The following is a 12,771-nucleotide window of genomic DNA, read 5'->3' on the forward strand; positions in this document are numbered from 1 at the left end:
GAAAGCAGAAAGATAAAAAATGGAAAATACTGACTCAGAATATAAGCTATAGGTTTCAAATTAGATCATCATCAAAAGAAACAGTAAAAGCACTGTTTTAATGACTTGTATGAGTAACTGTATCTACATCTATCTAGGTGTTTCTAGACCCATTTCAAATAAATACAATTTGCTAGGGTTGCAAGCAAAATTGGTTGCAAGACATAGCAGCTAAACAAAAACACACACACACAAAATGTTGCAGTGACTACATCACACCAAGAGGCTAAGAGTTACCGGCTCCATTCAGCACAGCTTTTACCAGTGTTTCCTGCAGTGGTTGTATATGCTGCCTTCAGGGACCCTGCAAAAGAATTAACCTAACTTCGTGCTCTGAGACAAGCAAACACAAAGAATGCACTCTCCCAATTCAGAGAAATTCCCAAAGGCATTATCTGGAGGAGGGGTGTGGAATCATTGGGGAAATCCCTACCAAAAAAAAAAAAAAAAACCTAGCTGGAGAATGCAAAGCGGAGCCTCAGAAATGTTTCTCCTCTCCTCTAAATGAGCATGCTACAAATACGGAAAATATGTACACAACAAGTAAACAATACACTTGTAAATATGCTACACAGATACAATTCTGATGGCACAGATGAATATTCTGCTCAGTAAAATGAAGAACGCCCACAGCATTCTCTCTCAAAGCTAATGTTGCTACTAATTAAAACAAAAGATTTCTAAATGCATCTGAAATGGCCTGTCTTGTGAAATGCAGGGTCTATTTCCAAGACACCCAAGCTGACTCTATAACTCTTTCCATCTTGATGAATACATCAAGTTGAGTTGCCAAGCACCTGATAAAAATCCTTGCAATTGGAGGGGAAATAATTAAGCAAAGTAAGAAAACACCAGTAGAGTTGAAAGTCAACAACTAAACATTAGAATCAAAGGAAGCAGAGAAGTCAGCCAGTTAAATGACAACATTTCTCCCAGCCATAACTAAGTGTAGGGAGGTATGGATATTAGAAAGCTAATGCAAACAATGATGAAAGTATTTCAAGCATTATTTAATGATTCAGAGGTTACAGTATGCAAGGATCCTAATTTGTTGCTGTTATCCTATTTGCTGGTTTCACTGTGAAGCTGGGATATAATGTAAACATCTATAAATTCTTGTTCTTTGTTTTAATATATGCTTTCATGTATTTAAAGAACCCTCCACCAAAAACCAACCAAATGTACCTAGGGAATAAGATAAAAGCATATGTCTGATGTCATCACCACTATTTTAAGACAAATCCACACTGAGGGTAGAAATAAAAGTGGTGAGAAAGAGCAAGCCGGTCAAGCAACTTTCCGTTCCAAACTCCCAATCAACAGGGAGAAAGACCAGAAATTTCACCCCACATTTCCCCCTCCCTAGAGTTAAGTGAACCACAATCAGAAAACCCACACAAAATCAAGTAAGATAACCCATCTCCAGTCCAAGACTGGAAAATAAGGAGCAGAATGAGAACTGCAAAGCTTATTCTTTGGAATGCTGCGGTGACCAAAATAATCCAAGACACCTGCTACCAAAAAAAAAAAAAAAACGACAAGACAGACATCTCCCTATGAGAAGAGACTCCCCTTTAATGCCAGGTTCCACAAGATAGAGCTGTACTTTGTGTTCACGATGTGTTTCCTTTGGACTTCCAGGGGCTGACAATCATTGACCCGAAGCTGTGGTGCCGGAGCCACCAGCCTCAGAGACCAGGTGAAAAATCAGAACACGAATCTAAGAGTAAATGCCCTGCAACAAAACAGCCGGCCTGATGTCAGCGCAACACGCACGTTCTTCCTTCCAACCCTGCTTATATTCCGTGAGCAAAGTCTAACCATTCTAACAGCCTCCAAGCCTTTTATCTACCAAGAGGAAGATTGAAACTATGTTGTCAACTCAAAAAAAAACGTGCCTCTTCTCACTGCCCCACCACCCTGGGAAGAGGATGGGAAGAGACCCGTCTGCAGAACAGGCACCCTGAAATTCCAAAGGGAAAAAGCAATGAGGTCATGCGGTCTACTCCGTTCGCCGGCACAGGGGTCCTCCCGCCGCCGCCAATGTTACCACCCGAGTTGTAAAGCCCACGAGAAAGACGCAGGGCTGGTGTGGACCCACAGGCAGGTGCTTAAGGCGCCGCTGCCCCCAGCCGACTCCGACATAACTCACACGTGTGCCGTCGTCTCCGGGAAAGATGGAACAGTTCGCTAGGTGGGCCGATCAGCCCGGCCCTTCCGGATTCGGAGAGAGTGCACCTGAGCACGCCGAGGGTTCATCTCGCCCCCAGATTTGTCCGTCGCCCTCCCCGGATCCCCTGCACACTGCTGCAGTTTACCATCATGCTCGCATCTCCCTGGCTGCCGCTTCAAGGACAAAGAGAGAGTGCTTATGTTTCCATCACAGCCGAAGAGCTCCGTTTATGGAAACAATTAAACAAAACAAAAAGACAAACAAGCCAGACAAACGACCCTCCAGCATTTTCAACAGCTGGATCCCCACTCCCCACCCCCGGACATGGACCCAAGAACACTAGAGAAACGCAGAGAGAAGGTCACTAAGCTTAGCTAGGAAGCGAGCGAGCTAGCTAAGCGTTCACTTCACTGCAGCAGGGCTGCTCATTGAATGCAAGCACTTACCATAAAAATAGAAAGAGTCAACAGAAGGAGAAGGGATCCTTCCTCAGAGTCTTAGACAGAAAGAAATCCACCGCGGAGATCTAGGCAACGGATGAGGCCAACAAAGTGATGAAAGACGAGAAAACCAACATACACAAGTCCTTCTCAGCCTCCCCCACCCCCGGCCCGCATGCAGTTGTTTGTGCTGTAAAAGCCCTGAGAAGTCGGGAACAGGACTCTCCCGAGGGCGAGCTGGAGCGCGATCAGCCTGGTGGATTTCAGAGCATCACGCCCAGGGCTCTCCTCCCCGCCACCGGGGCAGGGGCGGCGAGGTGGGGGGAGGCTGAGCACAAGGCCGGGGTCGGAAGGTGAAGAGAGAGATGGGAAGGCACCTCTTTGGAGTGTGAGGAACTACCGGCTAGAATATCAGAATTCCCCATCAGTTATTGCCAGCGACCAATCAGCCCAGCCAGGGGGCCGTGTCAGTGTGACAAGAGAGCAGTGGATAACAGCCCGTTCTCAGCGAGGCAGGACAGCCCCCTGCCTCCACCAGAGTTGGGCAGGATTGGCATCTTCTCCTCCTCTGCCCCGTTGCTGATAATATTTGCTTTGTTTTTAAAAATAAGACCCAAAGCCCCATAGTTATACCAACCAATCAGGAAGTTTGCTTAAGCATCCCACAGCATCTCTGCAAGAAGCCAGCCTTGAAACCCATCCTAAATGATATCTAACGGCATCTCACAGACCAGATAGCCCTGATGATGTGAGCACAGAAGTCACCATGAGTACGATGATGACACGCTGGACCATGAACTGCCTCATGCCCAAGACACAGGATGAAATACCAGGGACCTGGATCCCAGGTTCACAAGTGAGACTTTTAGACAGAAATGGGTTAAAGGTCTCTCTAAAATCTTCTCAGTTTTGATAAATTTTCTAATATAATATATAGATAGAAGTACTTATTAGAGACAGTTTATAAAGATAGTGACATTTCTTTTTGAGGTTTCTTATATCATCTATAAGACAGAATGCGTGGATTTGGGTAAAAATACCTGTATAATGATGAGATGGTTGGATGGCATCATGACTTGATGGACATGAGTTTAAGTAAGCTCCAGGAGTTGCTGATGGACAGGGAAGCCTGGCGTGCTGCAGCCCATGGGGTTGCAAAGAGTCAGACATGACCGAGTGACTGAACTGACCTGTACAATAGTTCATAGGCACACAAAAGTTTGAAAAACTCTGAGCTAGACTAATAAAACAGGCAAATGAGTGAATTCTGTAGTACTGACTAACAAGTAAAGAATATTATACTTTTTATGCCTGCCTTTCTTCCCATTCTATTTTAATATTGAACTGTAAACTCAGTTTATATGTACTCATTCAGTTTTGGCTATGCATGCGTGCCTGCTAAGTCACTTCCGTCATGTATGACTCTCGGAGACTCTATGTCTGTGGTGATTAAATTAAATTGGGGTGTTGGTTCTAGAGTTAAATGCCAGTTGAATTGGATCCCACAGTAAAACTTCAGAACTGTTTAACTTGGGGAAACTGTCTTGGGTCATCTTTTTATCTTTGCAAGAAATATTAGCTCTTTGTACTAGCCAAGAGTTAACAGGAAGACACAAATGTGGCTGGGTTGGTTTGTTTTCAGGTGGTGTACATGATAGAGTCTTTAATTTTATGTCAGCTTTTTCCTACAACTTAAAGGATCATTTGGACATTGTGTTGCAATCTGAACCCAGACTCAAGCTAGCTTTGGGAAGCCTGAATACTGCCAAGTAAAAGGAAGCACTATGGATGGGAGAGGGGTTTGGAAAAGAATGGATACATGTATGTGCAAGGCTGAGTCCCTTTGCTATTCACCTGGAACTACCACAACATAGTTAATTGGCTATACCCCAATACAAAATCGGAGAAGGCAACGGTACCCCACTCCAGCACTCTTTCCTGGAAAATCTCATGGACAGAGGAGCCTGGTGGGCCGCAGTCCATGGGGGTGCTAAAAGTCGGACACGACTGAGCGACTTCACTTTCACTTTTCACTTTCATGCATTGGAGAAGGAAATGGCAACCCACTCCAGTGTTCTTGCCTGGAGAATCCCAGGGACGGGGGAGCCTGGTGGGCTGCCGTCTATGGGGTCGCACAGAGTCGGACACGACTGATGCGACTTAGCAGCAGCAGCAGCAATACAAAATAAAAAGTTTACAGTTTGGAAAAAAAATAAACATCTCAAAAAAAAAATTTTTTTTTAAGCAGAATTGCAGGGGAAAAAAGAAAAGGGCTAAATTCCAAGGAAACAGTTAACTCACTACTCAAATGAGTTACAGCAGGAAGCCATAAAAATATTCCACAAAGATGAACAGAATAAAATGAAATTTTTGAAATGAAAAAAAAAGTTGATTTCATCAGGTTCATCCTATGTATATTATACAAGGAAAACCTGCCTGGGAGATTCAGTCTTAAATTCTGTTGTGTTATTCACTTCAGTTCCACTCTAATTGCAAACTTTTAACCACATGATCAGGCAGCACAGAAATAAAAGCAGTGGGTCCTGCCTTCAAGAAGTTTATAGTCCCATGGACTAAATGAAATCTTTTCAAAATTTCAATACTGCAATTCTTTCCATGACAGAAAATGTTCTACTGTTTTAATGTCCCTTAGATAAAGCCAAGCCATGAAGTTGGATTTTGGACTCAAAGTTCTAAATTAGACTAATAAGGTGTTTTCCATAACCAACATCATTTGAGAACTATAAATGCACCATTTATTTTTTTAATTAATTAAAGTATGAAAAGGTTTTTTAACTGAATGTTTGCTTTTATCAGCATCAACAGTTTCTGATGCTGCAAAAACATGGACAGCATAACAAAGAACCTATTTAATAAGGGAATATTATTTAAAGCTACCAAAGTAATTGAGATTAATACTGTTTATGGAACAGGTTCAATACCTTGAGTACATAGAGTTACAATGAAGCATGAAAATGATAAGACTACAAAAGTACAAATTACTTAGCTGATTAAATAATTGAACATCTCTATAACAATTGGGTCAATGAAAACAAGTATTCCGCAGTCACTTACTCAAATGCAATTAATTTTTAAAATTTGGCCTTCACTCCTACCTCCTCAAAAGACAGAAATACCTCCCATTTCAACAATTGTTTAAATTAATTGTAGCAACAATTAATTGTTTAAATCACAAAATACTTATCCAAGTCAATTTAAACTACAACAGTTTCAGGGACTGTATCTTGCTCACTGGAGTAACAGTACTTAAATGTTAGTAGGCCATTTCAATGGACAAGAGAATTTGGCTAAAATTCTGCACTAGTATGATTTAATGCCTTTTTAAAAACAGACTACGAGATAATTTGAATTACATACATATACCTGCCATTTATTTGAAAAAAACAAAGCTCTTTCAGGAAATATGCTTCTAAGTAGCTCGCTGACTTGGATAAAGGGACAACAGAGGATGAAAATGTTGGATGGCATCACCGACTCAATGGACATGAGCTTGAGTAATCTTCAGGAGATGGTAATGGACAGGGAGGCCTGGCATGCTGCAGTCCATGGGGTCGCAAAGAGTCGGACACGACTGAACGACTGAACTGAACTGAGCTCACTGACAGAGCTGTATTAATCCTGAAAGTCAAGGATTCTTCAAGCTCAGTCTTTAACACTGATACTGGATTCCACTCTCTGTAACCAATCTGAATAGAAAAAGTAAAAACATACCTATTTCCTAGATTACCAAGGAGATAAATGGCTGTGTAATTCTGTTTTTGACATCAGACACTTAACAAGAGACATGAGAATCAAGGATTTTCTTTTTTATTGAGGTGCAGTTGATTTACAATATTCTATTAGTTTCAGTTGTACAACAGTGAGTCAAAAGTTGTATAGGTTATATTCCATTTAAAGTTATAAAATATTGACTGTATTTCCTGTGCTGTACAATATATCCTTGAAGATTATATTTTATACACAGGAGTTTGTGCCGCTTAGTCCCCTACCTACCCCTATTTTGCTCCTCTCCACTACCCTCTCCTCACTGGTAACTACTAGTTTATTCTCCATATCTGTGCATCTGTTTCCATTTTATTATACTCATTCATTTGTTAGATTCTACATACAAGTGATAACATACTGTATTTATCTACAGATTCAATGCAATCCCTATCCAAATACCAATGACATTTTTCACAGAACTAGAACAAAGGATCCAAAAATTTGTATGGAAATACAAAATAGGCAAAGCAATCTTGAGAAAGAAGAACAGAACTGGAGGCATCACACCCCATGACTTTAGACTATATACCAAAGCTATAGCAATAAAAACACTATAGTACTGGCATCAAAACAGACGCACAGATCAATAGAAAAGGAGGAATTTTAAACAATATTCTGCCAATCACTGATTTTGAAAACTAAGTTATAATCTCCCTAAAGTAAAGCCTGCACCTCTCTTACCTAACTTCTATAAACTGGTGTTTAAAGGAGCTAATATTTACTGAAACTTCATTTGTGCCAGACTTTGTTGCAGTGGTTTTATACCTCTTTTAGTCTTCACAGCACTCACAGGACATGAATTTCATCTTTATTGAAATAACTGAGATACAGGGAGTTGAAAGCTTTTGCAAGTGGCAATGTCAGTATATGAACCACGAGAATAGCCTCAAAATGCTGCCTCTCTTCCATGGAAACATTGATACGAACATGGAAGACTCCCCGCAGATGTTTTTGACTGAATGTAGAGATTATCTGGGGACCCTTCCTATGGTGTTACATGTATTTGGGTGAAAGAAGAATGAAACAAATTCAAGCTAAAGCAGAAAAACTCATTTTACTTCAGAGATTAAATGTAGCCCTTCTCTGCAACCAAAATAAATTATTGATGCTTATAATTTAAAAATTAAAGAGCAAGCAAACTGTATTTGTTGATTTTTTAAATAATTATGACCCTACATTACATTTTAAAGCCAGGATGAGTGGTCCTCAGTTAATAAAAAAAAAAAGTGAAAGGAAAGAGTATTTTAGAAATGTGTGGGATCTGAAAGAAACATTATAGTCCTTTATCTAATATCTAAATTCTCCTTCAGCATTCAGCAGGAGGCCTGAAACAGAGAGAGAACAAGTTGCTCTGCTAATGTTTCCCTACCAGAGGTCACTGGCTGAGAATAATCTCCCCAAAGTGCTTAGTAGGCGGGCTTTCAAATTTGCAACAACAGTTCCAAATAAATAATATGCAGGACATAAATATTGTCACAGCATCCAACTCTTCAAAAATTTGATTGCACTCACCATTTCTCAGCCAGAAGATTCCTATGGGATCAAAGATCAAATCATATAGAAAGAATCTGTAAGATTACAGTCTTATAACATTTTCTCCTTTTTTTGAGGATAAAAAAACAATCAATAGATGCGTTAAAGAGTCAGGGAGAATTGGGCTAAGTAGGGAGGCCAAAATAAGGAGCATGTGTCTGTGTACCAGTGCAGCTCTTGGTGTGTATGTTTAAAACACAATCAGTGTGCCTTCACAGCCAATCAGTCCCTCAGTCCCAAGGTTACTGCCCTATGTCTTCAACACATAATTAGGGATTACAACTGATTCAGGGCTTTGATCTTTCTCCTTCACTGCTACAACAGTTTCTAGCCTTTCCTCTGTTCCAGTTCCATTGCCCTTTGCCAATGGCACTTGTTTTCTAAAACACAGAAAATACAATCACATCATCCCCTTACTAGTAAACCTGGGATGGTCAAGCCAAGTACAGCACCACCTGAGCCTGGCATTCAAGGCTGTCTGCAAACAGCCTCCATCTACAGCCTCTTTTCCCGTAATTATTTCCTACATATTCCATGCTCCAGATACAGTCAATGAGTGCCTATTCCTCAGAGTCACCATACTCTTTTATCGTGGTATTCTTATCTGTTTTTCCTAGAATAATCTTCCTGCTTCCCTCCTAGAGAAAGCCAAATGTTCATCCTTCAAGGCCTGGTTCACTGTCCATCTTGGTGAGGTCATCCCCAAATTCCCCAAAGGGACTTAATTACTTCTTCCTTTCTATTTCCAGAGCATTTTTTCTAGTCCTGCATCACAGGGTAAGAAACACTGTGCTAAATTAGTAATTTCAACCTATTTCACTATACTCCTTTGATAGTCCTAGCGCTTGACACACAATAGAAGCTCAACAAACCCATGAGAGGAAGTCTATATTTTATGCCTCTTATTCACAATCAAAAGCACTTTGAAAAAAAAAGCACATATTTGTTTTCTGGAAGTCTGAAGGACGACAAGCTTATGAGCCATATTTATGTCCTCTTTCAATCAGGAGTTTCTCTGGTTTAAGGAAAGGGCCCTTGATTAGAATCAGAAGAGCCAAATCCCAACTTTGTCTTGTGTCACTTCAGGTTAATTTCTTAACCTAAAGAAAAATAAAACATGTCCTGCTTACCTTTGAGGGTTCTTCTAAGCCACAAATGACGAACTGCGTGGTAAAGTACTTATAATGTATGTAGTGGGAGGTATTGTTATCACCACTGCTGTCGTCATTGTTTGATAATTGTTAATATCCCAAAGCCATCACATAATTTAAGGGAAGCCAGCCGAGGAGTCCAATGACTCAGCACTTAATCAGTCCAAGTGCCTTGCTCCAGTTCTGCTGGTCTGCAGTTAGGGTGCAGTGGGAGAGTGGAACGGCCCTGATTTGGGCCCTAGCTCTGTAGATCTGCTCCCTGATATCCAGTTCCCTCTTCTAGGAAATGGAAGGAACAACACTTAACTCACTACAGTGTTAAATGAGATGGAATATACATCTAGTTGTAGTATATACACATCTGTTTCATTTCAAAGTCTCTAATAAGCCTTACCATGATTGATCAGAGAAAAAAAAGCCATGTCTCCCGCACTCTACAGTATCTACATACACCCCAGTCGTGGCCCTCTTTCTGTTTCTTGAACTTGCAGAGCTCATTCCCACCCCAGGGACTGAGTATGGGTTTCCTCTGCCTCATCCTTTTCTTTAGATCCTGGCATGGCTGCTTGGAAAGGCTTCCTTGACCCTGTCTATCATTTTCTCAGCACATCATTTCCTTCACTCTTATCATTTACCTCTGACAACATTTACTTCCATCTGTTACCATTTATTTGATTGCCTATTTGTCCTCTGCAATATAACATATGTTCCTCTCCAGCAAAGACTGTTCTTGTGCTTTTCATTGTGTCCCCAGAGCCTAACATAATGTCCAGAACACAATATACACTCAGTATCCACTTCTTGAATATTTACAGCATGACCAATATTTGTACAACTATTCCCATGTTTCTCTCCATCTCAACAAAATCCCAGTTATCATGACTCTTATAAGGGAATGATACCTTGCAATTAATATGGTATTCAGGGTAATACCACAGTGTTCCAGTTTATTATAGGTATTTAATTAATATGTAACACTCATTAACAGACATTAAAATGCTATCCAGGGACAAGGGGTACCTAGAATCAATGTTTAACTCCTACTTGCATTAGAAATAGGAATTACCAAGATTGGCATGATGATCTTCACTCACAAAACTGGAAATGAAACACTGAGCAAAAAAGTTAAATTATGTTTATTTGATGTCAGGAGGTTTACTGGATCCTTATTTTTCATTCTCCTTTCCTTAGTTTATGTTAAAATTACTCTGGTCCAAGCTGATCCCAAGAAGAAATTGACAAGGTCCTTGGTTTCCAAAGCATTAACTAGAACAAATGGCTTTTTTTTTATCAGGAGCACAGGAACATAGACAATTTCTCTTTCCTCCCAAGAAGCTGTCTGGAAAGGCAAAATACAGAAATCCTCCCAAACCTGACCATATCATCACTGTTTCTGACTAGCCTGGCCCAAGAGGTGGCCTAATAAATAAATAATCATGGCAATCGTGTATAATATATGAAGCGTACTTTCCACCAGTCATCTGGAAAGACATAGTTTTAAATTAGAGTATTTTTAAATTAACAATACTGCACCAATCTACCAAATGACCATATGAATTTGTCACTGGCAAAAAACATGTAGTTTTTTGTTTTATTTTGTTTTGTAAAGGAACAAATGTCTGAGACCCAATACCAAATACATCTTTTTCTCCCAAATTTTCCTCTAGCTTTCTTTTTCTCCACTTAAGAGCATCACTATCTACTCTGTTGCCCAAAGAAATTAACATTTATTGAACTCTTACATGGAAGACTATTCAGGTCACTTTCAGATCAGTTGCTCAGTCATGTTCGACTCTTTGCGACCCCATGAATTGCAGCACGCCAGGCCTCCCTGTCCATCACCAACTCCCGGAGTTCACTCAGACTCACGTCCATCGAGTCAGTGATGCCATCCAGCCATCTCATCCTCTGTCATCCCCTTCTCCTCCTGTCCCCAATCTTTCCCAGCATCAGTCTTTTCCAATGAGTCAGTTCTTCGCATCATCAGGTGGCCAAAGTACTGGAGTTTCAGCTTTAGCATCAGTCTTTCTAATGAACACCCAGCACTGATCTCCTTTAGAATGGACTGGTTGGATCTCCTTGCAGTCCAAGGGACTCTCAAGAGTCTTCTGCAACACCACAGTTCAGAAGCATCAATTCTTCAGCGCTCAGCCTTCTTCACAGTCCAACTCTCACATCCATATGTGACTACTGGAAAAACCATAGCTCTGACTAGACGGACCTTTGTTGGCAAAGTAATGTCTCTGCTTTTGAATATGCTATCTAGGTTGGTCATAACTTTTCTTCCAAGGAGCAAGCATCTTAATTTCATGGTTGCAGTCACCATCTGCAGTGATTTTGGAGCCCCCAAAAATAAAGTCTCTGTTTCACCCAAATCACTTTACAGGGTACCTAGAAATCTCAGCATCATCCTTGCTTTAACTCATCTTGTCCATATCGCCTCTTTTCCTCCAACATCTCCTCACTCTCACTACCCTAGCCTAGCTACAAATTCTTCCCTCAGCTTAATAGGTCCAGAAGCAGTCTCCCTGCCTTGCACCTCCCTGTGTCCAAGGCATCCTTTGCAGGTACCGGAGGATTTTTAAGTGAAAACACCAGCTTGCCCTCTCCCCTTGAAACCTCTTCTCTGCTTCATCACCATGTTCAGGATGAAGTGCACTCCTTCCCTTATTACATGAGAGCCCCCCAGGACTCTTCCACTTTCCCTCCATCACTCCCATTTACCTTCCTCTTGTACCTTGACATTTTAAGCAGCCCTAACACAGTTCCAGCATTCACCAATCTGTTTAAAATGTCAGGGTCCTGGCACAACCTTTTCCCGAAGTTTAGAATTTCTTGTCCCAGCTCCATTCCTCCTGAACTCTTACTTATTCTCTAAGACCCAACCCAAGCCTCTCCCTCCTCTTCCAGGCTTTTCCTGACACTCCCTCCGCGAACCCAGGTCTTCGGCATTGCAGGTGGATTCTTTACCACCTGAGCCACAAGGGAAGCCCAAGAATACTGGAGTGGGTAGCCTATCCCTTCTCCAGCAGATCTTCCTGACCCAGGTATCAAACCATGATCTCTTACATTGCAGGTAGATTCTTTACCACCTGAGCTACCAGGGAAGCCCTATCCTCTAACAAAGTTCATCGTCCTCAAGTGATAGCACTGATTACACAGCGTTATAACTGTGTTATTATCTGATTCCTTCAGGAGAGTCCTAGTCTTGAGTTTTATTCATCTTTGCATCCCCAGAGACAAACCTTCTCTTGAGACTCTCACATAAATGGTTGTAGAAAGACTGGGCTTTCATGTACGTCTTACTAGACTGTTCTCTGAGGAATGGAAGAATATTTCACCTCTTTCTAACCTCTCTTTATTACAATGGCTGGCATCAATGAATGCTCAGTGAATGTTTGGGGAATTCTTCAAATATCGTTGGCCAAAAAAAACCCTTCAGTTCAGAAAATTAAAAAATCCCTCTGAGCTAATTTCTAATTAGCTCGTTTAAGTATAAATATAAAAATTCTCCTTTTTGAAATTAGAAAACACCACAGGCATTAACCATGAAGATTTCAACTTCTGAAACTCCTGATTTTTAATAGTAATTCAACTAACTGGGGCATCTTGCAGATAATTGAAGCATTCCAAACATCCTTTCTACTTT

The 12,771-nt window shown here is 41.0% G+C and overlaps 1 protein-coding gene across 11 annotated transcripts in view; it reads right to left on the bottom strand.

Moving 5' to 3' along the window:
- The window catches only part of ANO4 (anoctamin 4), a 439,368-nt gene that overhangs the window by 355,102 nt on the left and 71,495 nt on the right, over positions 1-12,771 (bottom strand). Inside the window, exon 1 of one of the 11 annotated variants that reach the window (XM_070370275.1) lies at positions 2,659-2,899. The exons of 7 other annotated variants lie outside the window; for them this stretch is intronic. The gene's annotated coding sequence lies outside the window, so the exon portion shown is untranslated. Of the gene's footprint in view, positions 1-2,191; positions 2,336-2,658; positions 2,900-12,771 lie in introns of those variants that run through there. 3 more of the 11 variants (XM_070370280.1, XM_070370277.1, XM_070370278.1) reach the window with 3 other exon arrangements.

Source organism: Bos mutus, chromosome 5 (assembly GCF_027580195.1).
Source record: "Bos mutus isolate GX-2022 chromosome 5, NWIPB_WYAK_1.1, whole genome shotgun sequence".
NCBI lineage: Eukaryota > Metazoa > Chordata > Mammalia > Artiodactyla > Bovidae > Bos > Bos mutus.